Source organism: Pseudopodoces humilis, chromosome 2, assembly GCF_049639895.1.
Source record: "Pseudopodoces humilis isolate 2021_Gansu_Grassland_sample_001 chromosome 2, ASM4963989v1, whole genome shotgun sequence".
In the NCBI taxonomy this organism is placed as follows: Eukaryota; Metazoa; Chordata; class Aves; order Passeriformes; family Paridae; genus Pseudopodoces; species Pseudopodoces humilis.
The window spans coordinates 2,354,823-2,380,267 of NC_142201.1; the positions used below are offsets into that span (position 1 = coordinate 2,354,823).

Sequence of the window (25,445 nt, forward strand, 5' to 3'; positions counted from 1 at the left end):
ACTGATGTCCCATCAGATTTGGGGAGCTCTGTCTAGTAGGCAGTGACAGATTAAAATAGAACCTAAATATTGAGAAAATGTTTTGAAAGCTTTAAAAATACTCATCCCACAACTGAAAGGAGAGATAATGTTATGAAATTGTACCTTATGTATGACAGTGTTTGAAAGAATTCAGTTTCACATTGCAATACATTAATCTGATTTAAAACTTCCAACTTAAGCACTTTCAGTTTTGGTCAGAATTTCTGATGGTGTTGAGCTTGTAGAATTATGAGCTTGCAGAATATAAATGGATACAAGATTTTGAAATTTAAGTGGTAATTCTGTCTCCTGCAGCCCAAATTATTTATTTACAAGTCCCTTGCTAACTACAGCTCAAAAACCAGGCCAAAGACCTTTATGCCTCTGATGTGTTGGAAGTTAGAAAAGTCATATTTATTTGCATTTTCTGTTTATTGGGAGAGGCAGGCTTGGTGTGCTGAGGTTCTGAGAATGAACAAGGTTTGCAGGCCTTAAAATGAGACCCTGCCCTGTGATAATTTTGTGGTGCAGTGACAGGAGGAGTCATATGGTGACTGCTGAACTCAGTCTCAAGTTCAAAGTAGCTGGGGAAAGCTCAGGCTGAAAACTGAAAGGTTTTGTGGTTCTTGAGGATGGCTCACTTGCATTTTCAAGAATGTTTCTTGAGGGTGATTGATCAGAGGTGCCTGGTAATGTCTAAACTACCTTTAGTTAAAGGGGGGAAGCTTCTGAGGGTTAATCAAATCTTTGTTTTAATGAGCTTCACTTCATTGTCCTGGAAGCTGCTCTATAGCCCTACCATTAACCACAGCAGAACTGGGGAAACAATCCCCTGAAGAAGATTTTTTCACTTCTACCATGGAATACTTTAATTTTAGATCACCACTTAAGCTGAAAACACAGAAATGTATTAAGGTCCACTGCTTTAAAAAAAAAAAAAAAGTGAAAATTTGAAGAAATGGGGATATTAAATGCTGTTTTCCAGTTTGACTCACCAGGAAAACAATCTTACACCACGTTGAAATTCTCTTTGCCCTGTATAATATGTGGGACACCCAGCAAAAGGGCACTTTAAGGTGCAGTTTGGAGAACTGAAAGATGTTCAATAATTTTATCAATGATCTGGAGCAGGGCATCAAGTGCAGCCTCTGTCAATTTGTGGGCAACACCAGTTTGGGCAGTAGTGTGGATCTGGAGAGTGGGAGGGCTCCACAGAGAGATCAGGACAGGCTGGATCCATGGGATGAGGCCAGTGGTGTGAGGCCAAGGGCTAGTCCTTCCTTTGGGTCACAACAACCCCCTGGAGCTCCAGGCTGGGCAGTGGGGCTGGAAAAGCTGGAAAAGCCCTGGGGGTGCCGGTGCCAGGGGCTGGACACGAGCCCAGGGCTGCCCAGGTGGGCAAGAGGCCACTGGCCCCTGGGCTGGGTGAGGAATTGTGTGTCCAGCAGGAGCAGGGCAGGGATTGTCCCTCTGTGCTGGCTCTGAGAGGCCCCTCGAGGGCTGGCTCCAGTTGTGGCTGGTGCAGGAGAGCCCTGGAGGGGCTGGAGCGTGTCCAGGGCAGGGAACGGAGCTGGGAAGGGGCTGGAGCCCCAGGAGGGGCTGAGGGAGCTGGGAAAGGGGCTCAGCCTGGAGCAAAGGAGGCTCAGGGGGCCCTTGTGGCTCTGCACAAGTCCCTGGCAGGAGGGGACAGCCGGGGGGGTCGGGCTCTGCTGCCAGGGAACAGGGACAGGAGGAGAGGGAACGGCCTCAGGCTGGGCCAGGGGAGGCTCAGGGTGGACAGCAGCAGGAATTTGCCCATGGAAAGGGAGCTCAGGCCTTGGCAGGAGCTGCCCAGGGAAGTGCTGGAATCACCATCCTGGGAAATGTTCAGAAACCTGTGGATGTGGCACTTGAGTTCATGGTCTAGAGATGGACTGGACAGAATTGGGGTAGTGGTTGGACTTTGATGGTCTTAGAGGTGTTTTCCAGCCTTAATGATTCTCTGATTCCGTGTTTACTTGTGGATTTTTTAGGATCTGTTCTGCTTTTCCCTGAAACATTGTAATAAGCAAAGCTGGGGTTCAGCTCCTTATAGGAAAAGCCAAATCTGTATTTCAGTTGTGTTGTGTTAACACAGGTAACGCCTTAGAATTGGATTTGTGATTAAAAAGTATTTTCAGAATGGGAATTTTTCACCTCTTTGTCCTTTGCAAGTCTCTCCAGGACCTTTTGGGAAAGCAAGGAACCAAACACTTCTGGGTGTAGTTAGGCTGGTGGTCAATCCTCCTACCCATATTCACTTTTCATGGTGTGGTGGCATCAAATTTGGGATTGTGCTGGGTTCCTACAAGCAGGGATTCATTTGTGTTTAAAAGTTGCTGTTTCCAGAGTTACTGCTGCACCTTGTCCTGCTCCTGCGTAACTCAGTGGTTGGTTGGTCTTTTTTCTTTCCTCTTTTTTATGGAGATTCCTTATAAAAATCATTTGGTTTCATAAGAGCTTTCTGGGTTTGACTTTTGTAGTTATGCTGGAGCCTAAGGAATATGGATCTAAAAATACTGAGTTGTCTGATTTTTAAGCTTTTGAAGAGCTCAAAGCTTCTTTTTGTAACCTTTGTAAGAAAACAGAGTAACATAATGGTTACAGCAAATCATTCTCATCAACCTGGAATTACCTTGGATGCACCAGAGATGTTGAGAGCCAAGGAAATGTGATAATGGTGTAGTCAAGTTTGATAAGACATTGGAGGTGCTCATATTGCTCTTAACTTTAAAGAAATGGTCTTTTTTGGAAAAGGAAAAAAACAAACAATCCAATACTTTCCAATAAGGATACTGCAAGGGTAATTAAATAATCAATTCATTCTCACACAGATACCTGTCCTCCCCCAGCTGTATTCCTTATTAAAATATAGCAAATCCAGAGGAAGGATTTCTGGGAAGTTCCTGGATTGGGTTGAATTTAGGACCTGCAATTGTCCCAGTGTTTATTTTATGGAAGAATACAATGGAAATGGAGAATTGGCTCTCACATCTCCAATTTCATATTTTAGTTGCTGATTTCATTGAGCCTGTAGCTATTTTCAAGATGTTTTTATATGTCAGTAGTAAAAAACCCACAAAGCAAATCAGAAAACCCCTCTGCTGTTGTGCAACCCTAACAAAGCACGTCCATGGTGAACTGCTTCAGTCCCAGCCACTGGAAGTTTTAGCAGGAAAATCCAGAAAATTCCTGGGCCAGCAGCATGTTTTCCCTCCCCTGGATGTTCCTGTGGCAGTGGAGATGCTGGCCCTGGCTCTGCTGAGGTCATTGCACACCTGGAGGGTCCCTTGGGAGGTGGAAGTTGGTGGCAGAAAAGGAGGCTTGGAAAGAGCAGAGAAGTTCCAGGTGCTGATGCCCTCCTGGGGCACAGTGTGGCTCCCACTGGTTTTGTTTCTGGTGGAGAGCTGGTTCCAGTTGGATTCTGTCCAGCTGGATCCTCCCATGGAGTTTTTGGTGGATATTCAGCTCCTGGCTGAGCAGATCAGCACAAGTTTGCCATAACCAGAAGACACCACAAAAATCATGTCCGAGACAAAGCTGCTCCTTCAGAGGGAAGTTGGGAAGCAGCTCATGAGGGCTTGGACATTCCCAGGGCTAACTCCTGGTTTTCCATGGATAAATCCCTTTGCAGCAGGGCTTGGTGCTGGTTTGGGGAGTTTTTGTGTGAAAGCAGTGGGGAAGGGCGGCGCTCCTCAGGCTGAAAGTGGAAGTTCTGCTTTTCAGAGATGGAGTCATTGACCTCAATGAATGATAACCTTGAAGTCAACAGTCTAAATTAATGCTCTACTTTCTGTATTTGAGAGCAGCAATGTGAAAACCTGGACAGCTAAAGTTAGATTCCTGCATCCATATTTAAAAAGAAGTTGCCTATTTAAAAGAAAAGGGTTTTTTTGGGTTTTTTTTCCCCTCCTCCAGAATGGTTCAGTACCTGTGATATTGAAAATTGAAGTTTTCGGCCTCAGCCCCCATGTAAGAGGAAATAAAAATCCTCTTCCAGGATTTTGGCATGGAATTACAGGCCGGTGGAGGATGCTGCTTTCCTTATTCAGGAACAGACCACAGCATCTAAACCAGAAAATCTTTACATTCTGCTGTTCTTATATATAGTTTTAATATTCTGGAAAAGTAATTTCTATTCATTTTGCCTCCCAATACATGTGACCCTCTTTTAAAAACCTTTTGAGGTAACTTTCAATGAAGTTTTAAGTTGTGAGGAGATTTCTTCATTGCAAGGCTGAAATTTATTTCTGTTGCTGATTTCTAATAGCAAAGAAAAAATTGATTTTGAACAAAACCAAATTAAAATTCAGATCAAAAATTGCAATAATAACTATTAAATATTTTTTTTCCCATTTCCTGAATGATTGGTCAGTTCACTGAGAACGCCTGAAGTCTGTAATGAACATAACACTGCAGAGTCCTGCAGCCTCAGTGTTCAGTGTGGGAACAGAAAGGAAAGATTCTCTTGGCAGCAATGGGATGATGAGACTGAGTTTGGAGCTGCCCACGGAGTCTCGGAATTGTGCCTTGTCCCAGGATTGTCACCAGGGCTCAGGTGGCTCCTGGCAGTGGCCCTGTCTTGTGCATCCCATTTTGTGTCCTGTTTCTGCTGCTTTTGGCAGCAAATGTTTCTGGGTTGGCCCTGCTGGCCTGGGTTGGGAGGGTTTGGAATGAGGGGGGTGTTGAAGGGAATCTCAGCCCTGTGCTCCAGGGAAAGGCTGTTGGTTCATATCCGCAGGGAATTTCTTTCCGTGGGCAGCACCGGTTTGGGAGCTTTTGCAGCTTTCCAAGAATCACACCTGAAATGGGTGTTCCTGAAGGACCTCCCAGGGTGCAGATCTGCATCCAGCAGCACTTCATGGCTATTCCATGGAATTCCTGAGGCTGGAAAAGCCCTCCCAGCCCATGGAGTCCCAGCTGTGCCCGATGCTCACCTTGTCCCCAGCCCAGAGCCCTGAGTGCCACGTCCAGCCCTTCCTTGGGCACCTCCAGGGATGGGCACTGCAAAGCTCCCTGGGCAGCCCCTGCCAAGGCCTGAGCTCCCTTTCTGGAGATACAACACCCAAAATTCATCATCACTGGACAAGCTTAATTTAAAATGGCACTACTTCAGTTCCTGAATATATTCTGTGTTGAATCCATAAACAGGGCAGCTAATGTGTGTAGGAGGCATCCTTCATAAATCATGGAACCAGGTGGAAATGACCTCTTCCCCCCATCCCTAAAGTTCTGTTCCTTTGGGGTTAGGTTTTAAAATACAGACAGATACCATAGGATGGCTCTCCTAGCAGCCAGGCCTGAGTAGTTCTTGGTAAGGATTCCACTTATAATACTTCATCAGGCAAGTGGAAGCAAAAACTGGGCAAATATTGTTCCTAAATCTTGCTGAAATTGGACATTCTGACTTGTAAGATTTATATTTCTCTTCTTCTAGTCAGGCTGGTGCTTCCTGTTCAATTCATCTTGTGATCCAGGTTTTCAATGTTTCTATCAAATGCTGGTGCAGGCAGTGGTGCCCAGATGTATTTGCTTGATGCCTAACTGGGCCAAGGTGGTGGATTCCCAGCTTTCCAGAGCAGCACAGGATATGCTCAGCTTGATGCCAGAGTTTTTTCCTGGTTATACACAGGGCAGTAAGTTCCTCTCCCCAGGTTTTACCAGAGTTTCCATGTCTCAATGTGCAATCAGCTGTCCATGGATTGCTGGGATATTTCCATCAGGCAGCTTCAGGACACATTTGTCAGCCCTCTGATGTCACTGGGTGCAGCTCAGGCGTCACCTGAGCGGGTCTGGTTAAACCCTGCTGGATTTAGAAACACAATTAAGCTTGGAAAATGTAAAACTGGGAATGTTTCACTCTCCCATTTCTGTGGTGACGCCACAGTCTCAAAACCACATTTGTTGATAAGCTGTTAAGGACAGAGATTAGATTACAGAGCAAGAAACACCATTTGTTTCTAGCAGTGACACATCAGATTTAAGGTTCTGACCTTCCAGTTGGCCTGGGAAGAGCAGGGAATACCCAGCCCAGCATGGATCCATCATCACAAAGGAAAAGCCTGGTTCCTGAGGCTCAGCACTCACTGACACTCACACCTAACCCCTGGTGACTTCTGGCTGAGTTAAATCCCGGAGTATCTTTGGGGACCTAGATTTGAGTTTATTGCACACAGAGCCAGCTGTTGAACATATTTGCTGGAAAGGTGGAACAGGTGGCAGCAGTTTTGTTCCAGACTGAGAAAAGAGATTTGTTCTTGATTTCCTCCTTCCCCTGTTGATGCTGGCATTTTCCTAACAAATTGGTTATTGCAAATCCCTTAAAAAACTGGGGATACAAGCAGAGAGCAGAGTATGGTTAATGGTTTACTGGTTAATTCTGGATCTTCTGACTGGTTTCTTTTTGTGCGTACTCTTAACTTCTCCTTCATCTCATTGAATCCACGTTGTGAACAGAGAATCCAACCTCAAGCTTGCTAGGCCATCCAACACTTCACTTTTTCTTTGCTAAAATCACAGAAAATTTTAATATGTGAGCATCTTGCCCATTTGAGCTCAGTATTTTGGGGTGAACTTGCCACTTGTTTGTGCTCCCTCAGGTGTGATGGAGAGGGATCAGCAGATGTGCTGTGCCAGGAAATAAACAGAAGGATGATGTTCGTAAAGGTGGATGAAGTTGGTTTCATTTTTACCTGGTTTTGTACGCAGTGAGGCTTTTAAATAGAGAAAATATTTAATACTGTGATTAAAGTTCACAATTCCTCAGAATTGCCCTGCCACTCCAGAGAAATAAACTGTTTCTGGCAATATATGGAGATCCAAACATGGTTTTTTAGCTTAGCTGTAATAGGACTGACATCTTCATTCTTCTCCAAGGTCCTGAAGATGCCAAAAAGGAACAAACAAAAGGTTCTCCAAGATTTTGTATATTGGTAAAAGTCTCTATGATTTCAGCTGCCATATTAATGTGAGTTCTGACTTGCTGTTAATGCTTCTCAGTACATCAGATCCTTCTCCATGAGATGGGTCGAATATAAAACTGGTTTTATCTTCATGTAGGTATGCAATAATGGCTTACATATATTATATTAGCTTATAAAATATAAAATAAATTAAACCCCCTCCCCAGATATATTTACCAAGTTTTGTACCTTCCAGTAATCCAGAGGCTCTGTGCTAGTTGGGAATAAAAGTGGGAATTAGGCCCTTTGAAATATTTCACTTACTGAAGTTTAGCAAAATACCTGAAAGGCAGCAGATGTCCATCATAATTCCATTTACAGCTTCACTTTAGGTGTATTCCAGATGTTCATGGTAGGCCCTGTGTTAGGCCCTTAATGACTGTATAAAAAAAAGCAGCAATCTGGTAATTGATTTATTCTTGTTTCTTAAGTTAGACCTTCCTAAAACTTCCAGCTGTAAAATCAAGTCATCATTTCCCAGTGCTGAGTAATTCCTGGAGACTTCCCTGAGTCCAGTGATGGATCCACGGTGTGGAGTTCAAGGATATTTCTGGTACTTAGGCTCAGAAAGGGATGTAAGTAAGGTAGTGTTTCTTTTTAGCCTTAAATGTTCACATCTCTGGAGTTTTCTCCAAAATTCAGTTTTTCAAGATTGACTTGCTGAGGTCATGGAATCCCAGAATGGGTTGGATTGAAGGAGTTTAAAAATCATTTCATTCCAACCCCCTGCCATGGCAGGGACACCTCCCACTGTCCCAGGTACTCCCAGCCCCAATGTCCAGCCTGGCCTTGGGCACTGCCAGGCATCCAGGGGCAGCCCCAGCTGCTCTAGGCAAGCTGAGATGTTAAAGGAAAACCTTAATCCCAGCATTAAAATAATTGTAATAAATAAATAACTGTAAAAAAAACCAAAACCACAAGTTACTCCTGTGTGCTTTAATTTAGACCAGTTTGTGATGATCTTGTGTTTTGTCATTGGTGATTTTCAGAATCAACTGATTATTCCTCACCTTTAATGTCCCTGGCAGGTGTTTGGTAAGAGCACAAACCTCCTAAGAAAAAGGGTCACAGCCCAAAATCTGGAGGTGAGCAGTGCAGTTATTGGCCGATGCTTTTGACGTGTTTTCCTTTCTTTACACGGCAGGATTTTACAAAAGCCGCTTCACAGCTGAGCCTCTCCCGCTTTGCCATTTTCACTGATTGGAAGGAGGCTGTCTCAGGGAAGAGACTTGGTTTGTAAACTGTGCCAGCAGAGAGCTGCAGGAGCAGATGTGGTCAGAGGAGATTTCAGAGCACCAATTCCAAGACAAAAAGAGCTGTTTCCCTGTCAGTACACGGAGCATTCCCAGCCTCCAGAGCCCATCCCATGGAGCAGCTCACACTTGTGCTGTTCCCTGTCCTGGCTGCCTGCTGGGAAGGATTCCTGGGATATGCTGGATCCAGGGGTACTCAGCTGCTGCCTCCATGCTTCCTCAGCTATTAATTCCACTGTTGTCCTTAAATCCTTCTTTCCTTCTCTTTGGACTTATGAGGTCTCGGGAAAAAATTGCTTTTTTCCCCTCTTGTCAAAGCAAAAAACCCCAGGGTTGTTCTATCTTTTTTTATATATACATAATATATAAATATATATATATAGAAATATAACTTCTTTTTTCCTGACCTGCAGCTGCAGGAATATTCCTTTGCTTCCTTCTCCCTTACAAAGCCTGGGAGAATTTTGTGTTGGTTACCTTCGAAAGTTCAGCTTTTCTTCCATCTTCTGAGAAATTTTATCTGTAAAGTCGTTCTTGTCCTCTGGCTTGGGCTGACTTCATGGACTTCAGGAGTCTTCATGACTTCTCTTGTGAAGAAAAGAGATTTTCCTCAGTAAAAAGAGGATGTTTCACACCCAAATCAATGGGTCAGTTTTCAAGTTAGGATTCTGCACCTTCAGCTTAAATTCTGTGTTCAGCTTTATTTTCCAACAAAGATTTTGGTAGCAAAAGGCCCCAGGCAATGACTGTTTGGATCCTGAGAAAGGCAAAAAGTAGTTGTTGTGTTTTTTTGTTTATTTGGTGTTTTCTTTTATGTCTGGAGGCATGTGGAGCTCCAGGGGAAGGCAAGAAGCGCAACTTCATTTTTTCTTGGGAGAAATCCAGGCTCTATAGGCTGCCATCCAAATGCAAAAATTCTGACACTTCTCTGCTCAGAAAAAGTGCCACCAAAACGGAGCCAGCTGAATACTCCACTTCTTCAATAGAAGGCAGTTTCCTTAAATAGAATTTGGGAGCTAACTTCGTCTGGAGCAGGGATTTGGGTTCAAAACACTTCCAGATCCGTAGTGACGTCTTTTCACTTGAAGTTTTTCGCTCTGGCTGCAGGTATTTGAGTAAACACTGAGTGGATATTCAGACACCTGAGGAATCATTTGTGTCCTGTAATTCCATGAATTGTAGCCTGTATAACATGAATGAAAAATCTGCTTCACCTTTTTTTCTGGGAAAGGGTTGGTAGAGAGGAGAAGGGAATTCATGCTTTCGTAGAATCCAGAATTATTTGGGTTGGAAGGGACCTTAAAACTCATCCCATTGCCATCCCCTGCCATGGGCAGGGACACCTTCCACAATCCCAGGTTTTTCCAAGCCCCAGTGTCCAACCTGGCCTTGGACACTTGCAGGGATGTGACATCCACAGCTTCTCTGGACAACCTGTGCCCCATCCTCACAGGAACTGACTCCTTCCCTACAAATGCTCTTTGCACAGATGCACCTGCTCAGTATTTACAGATTGGTCACAGGATTTAATTTTTTGTCACACTTTCTCCCATGGATCCCAATTTATTAGCAGTATCTTTTTGCCATCAAAAATCCACATTATCCTCGATAATAGATTAGCAGTAGCTTCTTTTTCCCAAGAAGCTGCCCTAACCCATTAGGAAGATGGTTAATCTCCCTCCTGGATAAGCCTTTTGATCAATTTAGAGAAAAGTGAATCGGTGTCTTCTGAGCAAGTCTGGGTAGCAGCCACTTAAACAAAGCGATTTGGGCTCCTTTCAACATCAGCTCCTAATGAATCGTCAGAATTTCATCAAAGACCAGGTAATTAGGCAGGTACTGCACCTTTGGATTAATGGCACCTCTGACAGAGGCCTGGCTTTCCTCATTCAAAGATAGGAACTGATCAGTTTTGGAGAACAAGAAATGCCTCAGGAAGTTTTTGGAAACATCTGGACAAGATGCTCCATGGAGAAACATCGCTGTGCTCAGCTTTGGAGTGCTGGGGAGTCTTTTCTCCAGCCCTTTCTGGGATAACTCAGCACAGTTACAAGACATAATCTGAATAAAGGTGGAAAAAATCAAATCTGAAGTTTAAATTCTAAACTAACTTTTTCACCCAGTGACTTAAGAAAACTCTCTAGTTTACACACTCACAGTTTTAGCTTTTCTGTCTAACTTGAACAGTTGTTTTCATGTATCACCATAAAAACATGCCCATAAATTTCATGTTGTATGAAATTCAGTGTTTTCTTGGATCTCAGAGCTTAGCATCAGACACAAGGGCACACACTCTGTGTTTCAGACTCCAACAGGGAAGGGACAAGCACAGGAAATTCCAGGTGTGACTCTGTGCCTAATGCGCTTCTGGCCCTTGGGAATGAAATCCTGTGAGCTGGGAACACAAAATTACCGTGGTGTCTGAGCTTTCCGTGGAACAGGAGGCTCTGCTCACAGGGAACAAGGAAGGACAAGAGGAAAAGGCCTCAAGCTGTGCCAGGAGATGCTTGGGTTGGACACCAGGAGGAATTTCTTAACTGAAAGATGTGGAACATTGGTGTTCAAGATCATCCAGTCTCAGCATCACCCCAAACCCTGTCCCCAAGGGCCACCACATCCAGACTCCTCCTGAACACTCCCAGTCAGTGACTCCAAACCTCCCTGGGCAGCTCATTCCCATGCCTGACCACTCTTGCATGGAAAGTTTTTCCTGATATCCAGTCAGAACCTCCCCTGGCAAAATCATTTCATCCTTGATGATGTTTTGAAACACTGGAGTATTGGCTAAAGGTGGTCAATGCCATGGCCCTCTGAAGGGTCTGCCTTGCTTTCCTCTCACAAATGATGGCAAAGACAATTTCCCACCTCTGTCCACTTGTTGGGAAGTCTCTCCTTACCCTTTGTGGGGCAGAAAAAGAAGGGAAATCCTCTCTGGCACCTTCTGCTCGGACACAGTCGGGCTCTCTGGAGCTGTTAAGAAATCACAGCAATCCCACAAATTCCAGAAGAAGTCTTGAGGAGCTGTGTGAGCTTGAGTGACATTTGGAAGCAGTTCTGTGCTCGCTTGGCCAGCGAGCCAGAGAACACCACCGTGGTGCTCTCAACCCAGATGCTTTGGCAAAGCACAGCCTCGAGTGTCGCCACTGCTTGGCAGAACAACTGATGCTGCAAAACAGGAGCAGGTGCTTTGGGCTTTTGCTGCTCCTTCTCCACCAGGGCCCTGCTTTCTGCAGTGGGTTTGGAGCACAAGAAACAATATTGCTCTTTCTTTCTCATAAGGCTTTTAAACTCTTCCATGGATTTGGTAAAAGTTGGGTTCCATGGCAGGGATGAGAACGATGAGTTATGTGGCTCTTGTTGGCTTTTACGAACAACTTAGAGGTGGCAGGTCCTGGGCTTGTTTTGTACTTTCTCCTCCAAATTCGTGGAATCACGGAATGATTTGGGTTGGAAGCGACCTTAAAGCTCATCCAGTTCCACTCCTGCCATGAGCAGGGACACCTCTGACTGTCCCAGGTTGCTCCAAGCCCCATCCAGCCTAGCCTTGGACACTTCAGGGATCCAAGGGCAGACACAGATTCTCTGGGCAACCTAAAGTCCCATTGCCTTGAGCACTTGCTTGGTAACTGATGATGTGCTGCTGGGGGTGACATTTCTTTGGGGTGACATTTCTTTGGGGTGACGTTTCTTTTGGGGTGACATTTCTTTGTACCCCTTCTCAATCATCTCTTCCCACCACAGCCTGACACAGCCCTCACAGTTTTCACTCGTGGCAGGAGGGCACTTCCAACTTCTCCCCTCTTCTTCAGGGCAGTCAGGCTGTTCAAGGACTCTTCCTCACGTGTGTGTTTGCAGAGTCCTGACTGTGCCATGCGTGGAGCTGGCTGTTCTGTACCCTGAGAACTCTTTTAAAACTTCAATGCTGAAGCTTTGAAGCTTGCTGATAGCTCAACTTTTAAATAAAGAGTTTGTGTGTTATTATTTCGCTTTTCTTGACTTGCAGTGTCTTCACCCTCGATGACATGACTTTGTAGGAGGTCGTGTTTCCTTTGCATTGCAGGACAGTTGTGTCTGGTGCCTGTAAATGTGATGTTCACAGTGTCCTCAGGAACTGGGAACATTCCCTGAGCAGACCAGGGCACAGATTTCTTTGAATTAAAAGCATTTAGGGGTTAGAACTTCATTAACATTTCTGCTATGAACAGGACTTGGGGTGATCTTTTCCCAGAACACAGTTCTGGGAAGCTGAACCTTGAAGAATTTATTGTGTTTGGTGTTTAGATTCTATAAATAATCTTCCTTCATCACCTTTCCTTGGAAACATCCAAGTCTCTTTCCTCAGGTGGAATGCTTCTTCTCTGGAGGTGGGGAAACCAAACCTAATACCAAACCACGGCAAATTATCCAGTCAGCTTTTCCTTGGTGTAGTTTATAGATCCTTCAGGAAATGCTGGAATGATTCCTTCCCTCCCTGAACCCTTTGGAAGTCACCTGCTTTTTTTTTGGTGGCCAGGGTACATCACTTTCCACATGGATGCTGCAGGTGCAGGTGACAGGCAGCTCTCAGGAGCTTGTTCTGGGAGCTGACATTCCAGAAAAACCAGAGACTAATGGAAGGAGAGACTCAAATGTTCCAGCTGAAACAGGGTGACTTTGGTTTATGCATCTTCCATGACGTCCCTGCAGGGACTTTTCTTGGAAAGGAGGAGCCCAGTCACAGCAAATGGGAGTTTTTGTAAGCTGGGAATCACATTTATGGAGATCAGCTGAAGGAAAGCAGGGTTAGATGCTGCTGGATCTTGGGCAGGAATTGTTCCCTGGCAGGGTGGGCAGGGGCTGGGATGGAATTGCCAGAGCAGCTGGGGCTGCCCCTGGATCCCTGGCAGTGCCCAAGGCCAGGCTGGACATTGGGAGCTCCTGGGACAGTGGGAGGTGTCCCTGCTCGTGGGGGTGCCCAGGGGTGGCACTGGATAATTTTTGAGTTCACTTCCAACCCATTCTAGGATTTTAGAAGATGCAGAAAAAATAATTTTTTTAGATTTGCACAACTCTGATACTTGGGTAGTGTGTTCTCATCGTTATTTATTAACTCCTTAGTTTATGCTAGAAACAGTAAAGCCTTAGAAGCAAAAATGCAAGTTACACTTCAAAAATAATTCTCTTACATCACAGTATTATCCTAAAGAAATAATGATATTTTTTGTTTGTATTGTGGATGGCTTTTGTTGTTGTGTTTAAAATTTTTCTGGGTTGAAAAGTTGTGTTACTTGAGAGAAGTTCATACAGTTCACAGTGAGCCTCAATTTTTGACCATATTGTTTGGATTAGTAAAGTTTGGCATCCCGAATTTTTGGTGGTTTCCAACTGGAAGTACAGATTCAACCACACTTAAGTTTTTTTTCTCCTTAAAAGCTGCTACTTCAAGGTGAGACAAATAAAAAGAAGTAATTGCTTAAAGGTGTGTGTACTAAATACAGGAATTATTACAAGGGCAGGAAATTGGGCTTTGGAACTGTGAGGTTTGACTGGACTTGTCAACCCCTTCCCTGGATTTATTTCTGATTTTTTTTTAATTTTTATTTTATTTTTATTTTCTGTGATGAGCACTAAGCTGGATATGGAAATATTGAAACTTTTTACTGGGAAATGATTTATTGTTTAGTGACTTGAGAACTCTGAGTGGAGTTTGTCAGGACTGGCTTCAGATTCCTTCTGTAAAATGCAGGTGTCAGAATATCAGTTACCAAATCATTGAGAACGCAGCAAAAGATTGGTTTAGGTATAGTTCAAAACCTGTGAGGATTTTATGGAACAGTTCTGGTGCTTCCAGGCAGCTTTGGAGTGAGGAAAAAACCTGGAATGTTATTCTTTTATGAACTGTGATATGGATTAATAAGGACAGAGCTCCTAAGAGTTTTAAAGTATTCTGGTTTTTAGGAATTCCATCAGAATTTGTGTTATTAATACAAAATATTCTGGTTTTTAGGACCTCTGTCAGAATTTGTGTTACTAATACAGAGTATCATAGCAGAGCAATATCTTCAAGTACAACAGAACTGCTCAGTAGCCAAAATTTATGTGCTATAAATTTCCCTTGGAGTGACATGAACTACTTCAAGATCATCCATGAAATCAGCCAGTGAGGGAATTCCCTGGAATCACCACACCAGAAGCTTCCCCATAATTGAGATGGTATTTATAATGGGTGGATATTTTCTTGTAGTTCAGTTTTTCCACTTAAAAGCCTCTGTTTGTGTGTTGGTCCTTAAAGGTGTGTGATGGGTTAACAAAAATCTCAAATCCAATCCCCAAAATGCCAAATTGTATATCCAGTCTGGGATTAGGAAAGGAAAAAAGACTTGTAATATCAATAGGGCTGTGCAAATCCTGCAAGTGGAAGGAGGGGACAGCCCAAATTCTGAAAATACACACTTGCCCACGTGCCAAGTTATTTTATTTTTACAGTTGGTTTTATTTTAAAATTGTCATCGCCGTGTTAGATGAAATCCACCTTTATTTATGGTAGACACCAGAGCTGGATGGATGTCACCCAGTGAAATAGCTCGAAAATACATGGGATTATTTAACCAAGTTTAAAAAGATTCTGCATCAATTCCTAACCCTGCCTGTATTCAAACTACAAAAGTACTTTGAGATCCTCCCCCTCTCTCCTGAAAGCCGTTCTCTTTGGTCAGGTATTGAATAATTTATATCATGTGAGACTCTTGCACATGATGTATTCATCCCTTGTTTAGCTCTTACATTCATGGTTTGGCATGCTGGCTGTACATTGATATGGGAGATGCTTCCCATTTTTTCTCTACCAACTGTTTAAATATATCTTGTGCCTCAGTAACTACAAATGGGAAATAGAATAATTCAAGTAATTTCCCTTGATGGGTTTTATGCGTAGGAAAAGATTTATTTTAATTTTTTTTTAAAAAATATATCTGTTTGTACAAAAGTAGAGCTTTAAAAACGATGCCGATATTTATGCTAACTTTATGTTGAGCTGGAAATGCCTGAGCCATCAGGCCGAGTATTGATTTGGGATAAAATACTGGGTGCTTTTCACCTCTCGTGCGGTTTGACGTGCTGCCATGTAGCAGGCAATTTATTCCATCTCTAATTAGTTTTGCGCTGCAAACTGCAAATTGTGAGTAATGTTCTTTGGAGGTGGGGGAAGGAGGAGGCGCTGCACCAACACGAGGAACTCTCGGTTAAGTGCTGATAAAAGTATTTCCCCGAAAGGACAGCACAAGGATTAGTGCTGCAAAGTCCTGGCCCGGCCCGGATTGCTCGGAAAATCTCGTAAGCCCCTGGGCAGGTAACGCTGCTGCTGCAGGGGCTGCGAGATGAGCACCAAATAAACGCAGTAAATCGGTTCCAAAAGCTGCCACGAGATAAAGAATGGGCGGCACTGGTTTTTTGGGGTGTGTAGCGTACACACAGTGGTGTTTTAGGGCACGGAGGGAGAGATTTCAGGAGTTTCGCTGAGGTAGCTGTTGGTGTTTCAGGGCATGGAAGGAGAGATTTCAGTAGTTTCACTACTGCTAAAATACCCCAAATGAAGTTGTTGAATGAGGGAGCCGCTAAAACTTTTAAGTTCTGTCGGAACTGACATTTTGGGCGCTTGCTTCAGTCAGATTCCTCGCTGCGGCTCTGCCAAGTTCGGCTGTCCTGGGGAGCCCCAGGAAGCCGGCATCCCTTTCCCCGCGGCCCGGAGCGCGCCCGGCCGCAGCTGCGGTCCCCGCTGGGCCAGGGCAGCGAGGCCACCCCGGCGGCCCCGGGGGCTCCGTGCTCGGTCCCCTGGCCGGTGGCACCTTGTCCCCTGGCCGGTGGCACCTTGGCGGAGCCCCGGAGAACAGGAAGCACCCCCCACCCCCTCGGCAGGTGAGTGACTCGCAGCGGCGCTGGCACATCGCTGCCGGGCTCGGCAAAGTGCAGTAAAACATGCCCGGCATCGCTGCGGCCGCCACGGCGTAGAGAGAGAGGGGACAGTGCTGCTGCTGCTGCAGGGACAGCCGGGGGCTTCCAGAGTAAGTGTGTCTGTCACTCTTTGCATTTCCAGCCGCCGGTTTTCCACATCCGCATCCCCCTCTGCGCGTGGGAAGGGGATCTCCCCAGCAGCCCTGCGAGCCGTGCTGGTCAGTGATGGATTCACGCCGTCACAGGCACAGAGACACCAAAATGCTGTCAGATAATCTTATATTTTATATATATATATATATATTTATTTTTTTTTTTTCTTTAAAGATCGGTCAAAAGAAAAAAAAAATCTGCTTATTTCTCCTAGGATGCTTCAGCTTCGTTCATGTTCAGTCGTTAGCGGCGGTGGAACGAGCTGAAATTTCATTTGCTTAAAATCTGTCGGGGTGTGTGGGGGTGAATTATAATTATAATTATAATTATAATAATAATAAAGGATGTTGTGTCTTTAGGGTTAAACTCAAACCAATGAAACATAAATTCAGATCCTTGGAAAAAAAGGGAAGGAAAAAGGGAAGGACAGGAGTAGCCTGACACAGTAATTTTAGGAGGTGACCTGCCTAAGGAAGGCAGCGACAGGGAACTTTAGAGCTTTTTAAAGCCCCGGCAAGAATTCCAGCCGGGCTCTCTCCCACCCGGCAGCGTTGGGGGATCTTTCACATCCCAGCCCTGGAGAAGGCGTCCCGGAGCCGGGCAAGGCGAAATCCTAACGCGGGCGCGTTTATCCGTAAATCCCGTGTATCATGGCTGCGCCGCCCTGCCCTTGCTGTGGGGGTGAAATGTAGAACATGAGCCTGATCCTCGGGAGATGGAGCTAATTTCGCCCTAAACTGGAAAGTGTTAACAGCGCCCGGCGAATGTGACAAAGCTCAATCGCGCTCCTTGTTTATGGAGCCCGCGCCCATTGGCCGCCGCGCGCCAGCTCTGCCCTGGCAACTGCGCGCCCGCATTTGCATAGCGCGCCGCCATTGGTCCGCGCCGCGCCGCTGCGGGCCAATGGCGCGGCGCGGCCCGGGGTGGGCTATGCTAATGAGGCGCTGTTGCTGGGGCGCGCTGCGGCAGCCGCGGATGCGCTGAGGGGAGCGCGGGATCGGCTTCCCCCTCACGCGCGGGGCCTGCGCGCTGCGAGCCGCCCTCACACCGGGCTGGCCCAGCACGGCCGGCCGTGCGGCACCCGCCGCTTCGCCCTGCTGCTGCTTCCCCCCTATTTGTACCCTCTACTTCCCTTCAGTTTTGTTTTTTTTTTTTTCCTTCTTAATAAAATGTCTTAAAGTAGCCAGCTTCCTGCAGAAAGCACGGTTCTGATACACTCACCTCGCCCCTTCTCGCTGTCCGAGATCAGGATCTGAATCCGATTGTTCTTTAGCGTAATCTATTTCTGGAAACACACACACTCACCTTTCAGAAATGGTGTATTCTCATCCCACCCAACATAAAAAAACTCCACACCAAATAACCAAGCCCCTCCTCAGCTGTAAGTTGAGTCCTGTTTTTTTTTTTTTTCTGTCCTAAATATCATTCCTGTCTAAGAATATTGGGGAATCTGAGCTTAAAATATATTCTGCTGCTTAAATCTGCATCTGTATCTGTCCTTTTTTCCCTTTCCCTGCTTTCCCAACCAGCTTTTTCTTCTGTTCAGTCATGGATCACTTTACCTTCTTCAGTCCTGTTCCACTCTCCCTCCCTCTGTCTTTCTTAGTGTCCAGTTCCTGTATTTTCTTTACATAACTGCTCACATTCTCTCCTTCCAACTCACTAAAACTGACTGTAAGGTTAATGAATTGTTTTACTAAGTAAATCCAGCTACAATCCATGCTATTTTTTCCTTGTTTTCCCCTCTCTTTAGCATAAGTATCAATAAGTATCTGTGGTTTGATGGTACCTGACATTTGAAAGTAATGGTGGGAATTAGTGTCACCAGCAGATTTTTGGTTAAATCTGATTTTTACTGTGGTGTAATTTAAATTTTTTACTGTTTTCTAAACCCTTCAGAAAACTTCAGGTTCAGCAGAGGGAAATTTAATTTTTCTTGGATAAAGCCAATATTTTCATAGAGAAACTTAGTGATTTCTAGAACCAAAAACTTAGATTTAATAAAAATTGTGGGTACTTGGAGTTTGCTTGAAGCCTTCTGAAGAGTAAGTTTAGACGTTCTTTTATAGCATGTATAAGGGATAAAAAATAATGTCAATTTAAAGTTTGTGTCATAAATTTCTGCTGTATGAGGAAATTACTGTGGCTTATGAAAGTTTTTCTTCTCATTTATTGAATTTGACAGAACATTTTCTGTTTGTATTTTTGTTTTTCACTCAGAGCTGAGGGGCAGGTGTGGGTCTTTCAGCAGGATTAAAGATGCACAGGTAGTTGGAGTTAAGAAATTATTGGAAAACCTGTGTTTGGAATAGTATTCACACTTCAGTCTTTATTTCTGCCTTGGGAGCTGTTATGTTTGTTTGGTCAAAGGTTGGTCTTGATCTTGGAGGTCTTTTCCAACATTATTGTTTCTATGATTCTTTGAACTTTCACCATGATCATAAAAACACATTATGTCCATTTACCTGTCTCCTTTATATTCCCTCTTTTTAATGGCAGGCTTTTCATTCAGTTAGAAAAATTATAAACCTTAGAATAATCACATAAAATCATAAATTTCCCATGAATTTGTAGGGGGAGAGAAAAAAGAAGCCTCAGAACCTCAACCTTGGCACACTTTCAGCAGCTCTGGAAAAGGAGGATTTGGATGATTTTTATTTGTCAGTTTTAAAGCAAGTGTTAGGCCTCTTCTTGAAATACAGGTTATTAAACATTGAATAATAAAGTATTGACTGCTGAGATACTGTTTCACTCACTCACTTGTCATTAAACAAATAAATACACGCTGGGGTGAATCACCAGCCAAAGTGCTTGGGTTTGACCAGTGCTCCTGAGGAGTTGGGCAGAGTTCCAGTGTGGCAGGAAAAGTTGGAAAGAACCTGAACTGTATTAGAAAAGGGGAAAACCTTCACTAATAACTCTGTTGGTGTGTGTACAGTTGTTTCCTCTCTAAATCCTGGGATATCCTCTCTTGGAGGATCACATGAGGGCAGTGCGTCAAAAAGGAGCTTTTTTTACCTAACCTGTAAAGCTGCTCCTCTGTGGAGCTCTGTGAAGCAGAGATTTACCTGCTAGGACGTGTCCCTTGTCTTTGCAAAGTCCTGAATGTACAAAAACTGAAATTATGGAGCCTTTTTGTGTTTATCCTATGTCTCGCTGTTTTTCTGCAGAACAGGAGCAAATCCTGAATTCTACAGAAGGAAATGATTGTGAATTCCAAGGATGCAAAAACAATGACCACTCTATAGAATATATATGCAGGCAGGAATAATTTTATTTGGAGCACAGTCTGAAGAGTGGCAAGGGATATTATGTTAAACACAATGAAAATAAAAAGATCTATTGTATGGCCACCTATTCAGCGAGCGCTGCTTCCATTCTGCCCCCTAAAACAAACAGGGCATTCATGGAGCTAAACAGAATCATAACTTATTGACATGGAGGCACAGAATTAAAGCTGGGGAAGGATTCTGGGATTTCCTCATTTCTGGGCACTGTTCTCTTTATTTTAGTGGGTTTGCAGTCCATTCAATCCTTTGTAGGCCTGTCCCTGTTTCCTTGTGGAATTCCAGGTGTTTTTTAGCTGTGCTTTCAAGCAGCTGCTTTACCAGGGCAGAAATGGAAAAGCAGAGGTCTCACAGAGCTTAATTTGGACTTTGAAAGTTCGGAGTGCTTGTGTTTCCTGTAGGTCGTAGCTGAGAATTTTGGCAATCTTGGGCTTCATTTATTTAAAAAAAAAAAAGTGGTTTCACTTTCACAACATTTTCTCAGTTCTGAGATTCTCCGGAGTGTACTCAAAGTCATATTTATAAGTTAATGAAACACAGATTTATATACTGTGTTGCCAGTGGATTAAATGAATTTTAGAAACTTCTTTCTCTTGTAGTGGGAGACTTACAATGAGCAGCAGCATTCACTCCTTCTGGTACCAGATTTTTGAAGTGGCTTTTTGGGAAGGTATTTCCCACAGTCTTTTCCTGTGACAGGTCTGAGCCCCAGTTGTTCTTCAGGAAAGTGAACTTCTGTCCTCTGCACGAGGACCACAAGTCCTGCCCAAAGTCCACCTCCTGCTGCAGCTCACCCAGGGAAGAAACCGGCCAGGACAGGCTCAGCAGTGGCAGAACAGTTCATGAACCTGCTCTTGGCCTACTTTTTCTCCAGGCTGGGAAAAGATTGCACCCAAGAGTTTGATGTCAGCCCCTGAGCACTGTGAGCTCCCTGCAGCTCTGGCCAGTAGGGAAGAGCAGGAGCAATCCCGTGGGTGTGTTGGCCCATGAATGGGGTTGGAGAGTGGGGTTGTTTCTAAGTTTAGGGCTCCATTCTGCTCAGAGGGAAAGCAGTGTTTGGCATTTCTGTACAGGGAAGTTGGCTGAATAGTTATTGTAGGATAACTTCTGAAGCAGCCATTCTTAATAACTCCCCCACAATAATAAAGTTCCTCCAGAGGAGGAACTCGTGTGCGATATTTATAACAGGATTGTTCTCCGGTAGCTGCTGCAGGTAATTTCCCTTTGTTCCCTGAGTTCTCTCAGCTTTTCCCTGGGTTCTCTCAGCTTTTCCCACTCCTGACCAAGCAGAGTGAGGTCCCTGTACCCCCACATTCTCATGCAGTCACTCCAAACCCTGTGAGCAGGGACAATGGGCAGAGCAGGGCTGCAGAAGTTCACTCAGAGTTCAAGTTGGCATTTGCTTATTGCCTGAAAGATAATTGTTCTAAGCTCTCCAGTGCCCCGTGGCTGACACTTGTGATGCTCAGGCAGAACTCTGATGGGTCTAACTCATCTTCAGGGTGTGTTTATTTGAGCAGAGAGTTCTCAGATACAAGTGTTTGTTGCTGATTGCTCCCTGTCCGTTTTAGGATGATCCACCTCGGAGGTGGTTGGGTATTAGAGCAGGGATCTGGCTCCCTTTTCTACACACTCCTCAATAGCTGAGCTGTCACAGTGCTCATGGATGCTGAGAGCTTTTCCAAGCAGAGATTTTGAAAAATAAAGGTGACCAGAAGTCTGCAAAACAATTAACTTTGCAAAAAAAAAAAACCCAAACCTTCTGTGAAGGAAGAGGTTTGTACAGTTCCTCAGCTAACACAGGATTTTCTTAGAGTGGACATTGGGCTGCTTTCACATCACTAATTTAAACATAGAAAAAGGCAAAAAGAAGTGCTTGCCTTTACCTGTGTTGGCTTAGCAAGGGTTGGAAATAAAAAGATTTAAAGTCTGAACCTGTCCTGTGCAGTAAGAACTGTGCTTGTTTTGTGGCGTGGCCCCACAAGCCCTTGAACTCTGAGTGTGGGGAGGAAAACGAGACACTTCACACTTTTATTTCCCAGTCGTGTTTTCTGGCAGGTTCTCACTTGGCTGCCAGCATATCCCTGAGAGGGAATAGAGGGAATATCTGCACATGGCTGAACAACCCAAACATGGAAAGGGAGGGTGGGATAGGAGGGAGAGGCAGGGAAAGAAGCTCAAAACTTTTTAGGTCAAAGCAATGATCTTAGGAGGGAAAATGTTGAACAAAAGGAAGAAAAGTTCTAGCAAGGCAAAGAGAATGAAAAATGAATTGTGCAGAGGAAGTTTCACACTTGAGCCTGAGATCATCTTAATTCCACCCCCTGCCATGGGCAGGGACACTTCCCACTATCCCTGGTTGCTCCAAGCCCTGTCCAACATGGAAACCTTTGGCTTCCAAACTTGGGGAATTCCTGCATTGAAACTTTTAGAGGTATGAAAGAAATGCTGATGGGACTTTCACTGCTTTCACCTGCTTCACCTCGTTCAACAATCAACAGGCAGGGAAGTGTTTTTAAGGCTCTTGCAAAGGTTCTGTTATCAGCAAGATAATTCTTTATCATGTCATGGAACAAAATCTGCTGCTGCACTTGGGAGATGCTTTTGTCAGCCCTGAAGGCAGATTTGCATCATTCACAGGGTCCAAACAGTCACAATGGTTCTTTTTGGGGGCTAATTTTTAATTGTGGGGTGAGAAGTCGGAAAATACGTTAAGGAAATGTCACTTCTTTTAATGCTCTAATGATTTTTGTCTGACTTTGCCTCCTTTTTTGTCTTTCACGATGAATACACTTCAATAGAACACTAGAAGTGTGACAGAGGGACAAAGAAAGTCACAAAGGTACTTTGAGAAGCAAAGTAGATCTTTAATGAGCTGGGTAACAAGAATGCAAAGAAACCTTGGAATTCCTGTTGGGATTTTCAGGTGCAGTCCCACCCAACAGAGGAGCTACTCTAACAAATCCTGATCCAGAGAGAAACCTCACTTTGTGCTGACTTTTGTGACACAGAAATGTGGAGATGTTGAGGCTGGAAGAGACCTTTGGAGGTTGCCCAGTCCTGTGGCCAGTTGGGCTTTAGCTACAATCCACTGATTTTTCCTGGATTGATGATGTGCTCTTGGGATCACTCCTGCAGCTCTTCCCTATCGGTCAGTGAACATTTGTGCCTCACTGTATCTGAACAGAGATGGCCAGGGATGTGTTTTACCACCAAAAATGTTTTTTTCTTGAGGAGAGGTTCGATGTCTAAATGAGTTATGTGGACTGATGTCAAAATGGGAATTACAGGATCTCAAACAGATGAGGTAGGAAAATTGAATCTGCATTGAGTTCTTAAAAATCTGTGCAAAAATTTACAATCACAATCTCAAATATTTGTTATGTATGGAGTTAATAATTCCTTTGTTACTTTGTTACTCTTTCTTTGTTGCTTGCAAAAATCATAAAATCACAGAATGGCTTAGTTTAAAATCATCCAGTTCCACCCCCTGCAATGGGCAGGGAAAACTTCCACTATCCCAGGTTGCTCAGAGCCTCATCCAGCCTGGCCTTGGATACTTCCAGGGATGGGGAGGCCCCAAAACATCCATTAAAAAAAATAATAAAAAAATCCATTTAAAACCCAGCTATTTTGAACGACAAAAGTATTTTCCATTCTCACCAAATAAATAAATATAGTCTTAAACTTTTTCCACTGTGTTGAGATGATGCTTTAAGAAATCAACCTTCTCCTTTATGGGAGAATCCATTTTTGCAGTGTGTCTATTTTCAGAGAGTTCTGAGCTGTGAGCCTCTTTTGAGTGCAAATACACATCAAGGTGGGTATTTTTATGCCTCCCCTGAACTAACATTAGGTAAGGCCTATTTGTAAGATAATTCTACCCACTCCAAATCCATAATCTTTTCCCTTAATGTACTTCATGCTTAGAGATCTTGGCATATGTTTTGAGGTTTTTTTTCTTCATTTTCCTCCCAAGGTGCTTTACTAGGTGTGATCACTTGAACTCGTAGTGGTTAAAAAGGAAAATTGATGATTGACTACACCTTGTTCACAGATATTTCTGTCCTGTGGTAGTTCTGGATGTGCTGTGGGAACAAGTGCCAGTGGATTTTAGTCCTGCCCTGGTGGTCAGCAGATCCCTGATTTTTTGGATGTCTGGAGCTCTCCAGATAAGCCAAAAAACAATCTCAAAGCCACCAGAGGCTTTGTGAGCCTCAATTAATGGCTGTGCACAAATGTCCCTATTTCTGGAGCGACTCCTCGACCTAAAACTAAAGGAGGTCAAGATTTCTATTCTAACCAGTCCTTCTTTCCCCTCTCCTTTTTTCCTAACGTGTCACCGGGTGTTTCTAGGAGTGTTCTCTTGGGGTTGGATGTCCTGGGATGGGACTGCAGGTGTCAGGAGCAGAGTCTGGGATGTGGCAAGGACAGGGATTCCATCAGGGCCCGGAGCTGAGTGTGACTTGTTTGTGTTGGTGGCCAGGGCTGCTTCCAGCACAGGGCTGGGAGCTCCAGGGCCTTCCTGGCAGCCACAGGGACAACTTGGAAAGATGGAATTCCTTGGCTGCCGATCCTTGTGTTTACAGGTCCCAAACTTGTGAGCCAGGTGCTTGTTGCTGTTGCTGACATGGGTGAGGTCAGTCCCATTTTGGAGATGACTCAAATGCTTTTCCATTTGGGATGGGAACACAGGGATGAGTTGGCCAATTCCCATCCATCTTTTTGTCATCCTTCACGTCATCAGACTGGTCAGGCTCTAATCTCATCCCCTTTTCTGAGATTTGCTGTGAAACCATTTGTGTTTCTGGTTTAAGAAGTTTCTTGTTGGACACGGTTTGGATTCACGTGTGTGTGATTCACAGTGTGGTATCACATTTGGTGTGGGACTGTCCTCCAAGCCAACAGGGACCTCTTTGTTGGTCACAAGCAGCAAATTCCAAAAAATGTTAAATTAAAAAATGAAAATTCATGGACTTGGATGCAGGTGGACTTGGGAGGAAAACTTGGGAGTTTTCAAGCATTTGAAAGCTGAAAGTTTGAAGCTGAACCGAAACATCAAATTACAACTGTTGTTTTGTGGGATAATTATACTTTTAACGCTATTTTACTTTCTTTTTTACTTTATATTCAATGTGTGTAGTGCATGATTCAGTTTATCCTCAGATTTGTTGTGATTTTTGGAGTGTTAGAAGATCCTATGAAGTAAATGAGATCCCCACCATGCCAGGATTTTTGGGTTTATATATCTGAGTTTTCTGCTTTTTTAGGAACACGTGGAAGGGCAGAATTTTTTAGAATAAAATTTGTTTTTATTAAGTTATGTAATTGGCCAGGTATCTCTCTATTGGAAACTTGGTGGCCCGGGGTAAGAAAATACAAGATTGAAACCTTTGAAAGTAGCTGGCTCTACACTTCAGAATTAGTGGTATTTTTGACTCTCTGATTTAAATATTGTTTTGACTTTTACTTCAGTCACCATGATGTTGCTAAGTGAGATTATGATTTTTTTTCAGGTTAAGCAGAACCTCAGAAAATAAAAGAGCAAAAAGTAGAGATACTGGATGATGTGTTACATATGTTCAGCCATTCTTCCAGGAGTGTTCAGTGAATCTTGAAAAGCAAATGTTCACTAAATCCACCAAGTTGTAGAGATGGAAGATTAACTCTGATTGTCAGTTTTTAATGGACATTTTGTAGAAGAGTAGAAAGTTAATTTTCTGTGCAATGTTAACTTAAAGTGGTTAATATTTTAATATAATCAATGCAAAATGGTGTTTGATTTCATCCATGCAGTTCTTCTGTTGCCCTGATAGGTGTTG

General features: G+C 44.0%; 1 protein-coding gene across 2 annotated transcripts in view; it reads left to right on the forward strand.

The window, feature by feature from the left end:
* DYRK1A (dual specificity tyrosine phosphorylation regulated kinase 1A) overlaps positions 1-25,445 on the forward strand; it is a 70,265-nt gene that overhangs the window by 24,856 nt on the left and 19,964 nt on the right. The gene's annotated exons all lie outside the window — the stretch shown is intronic.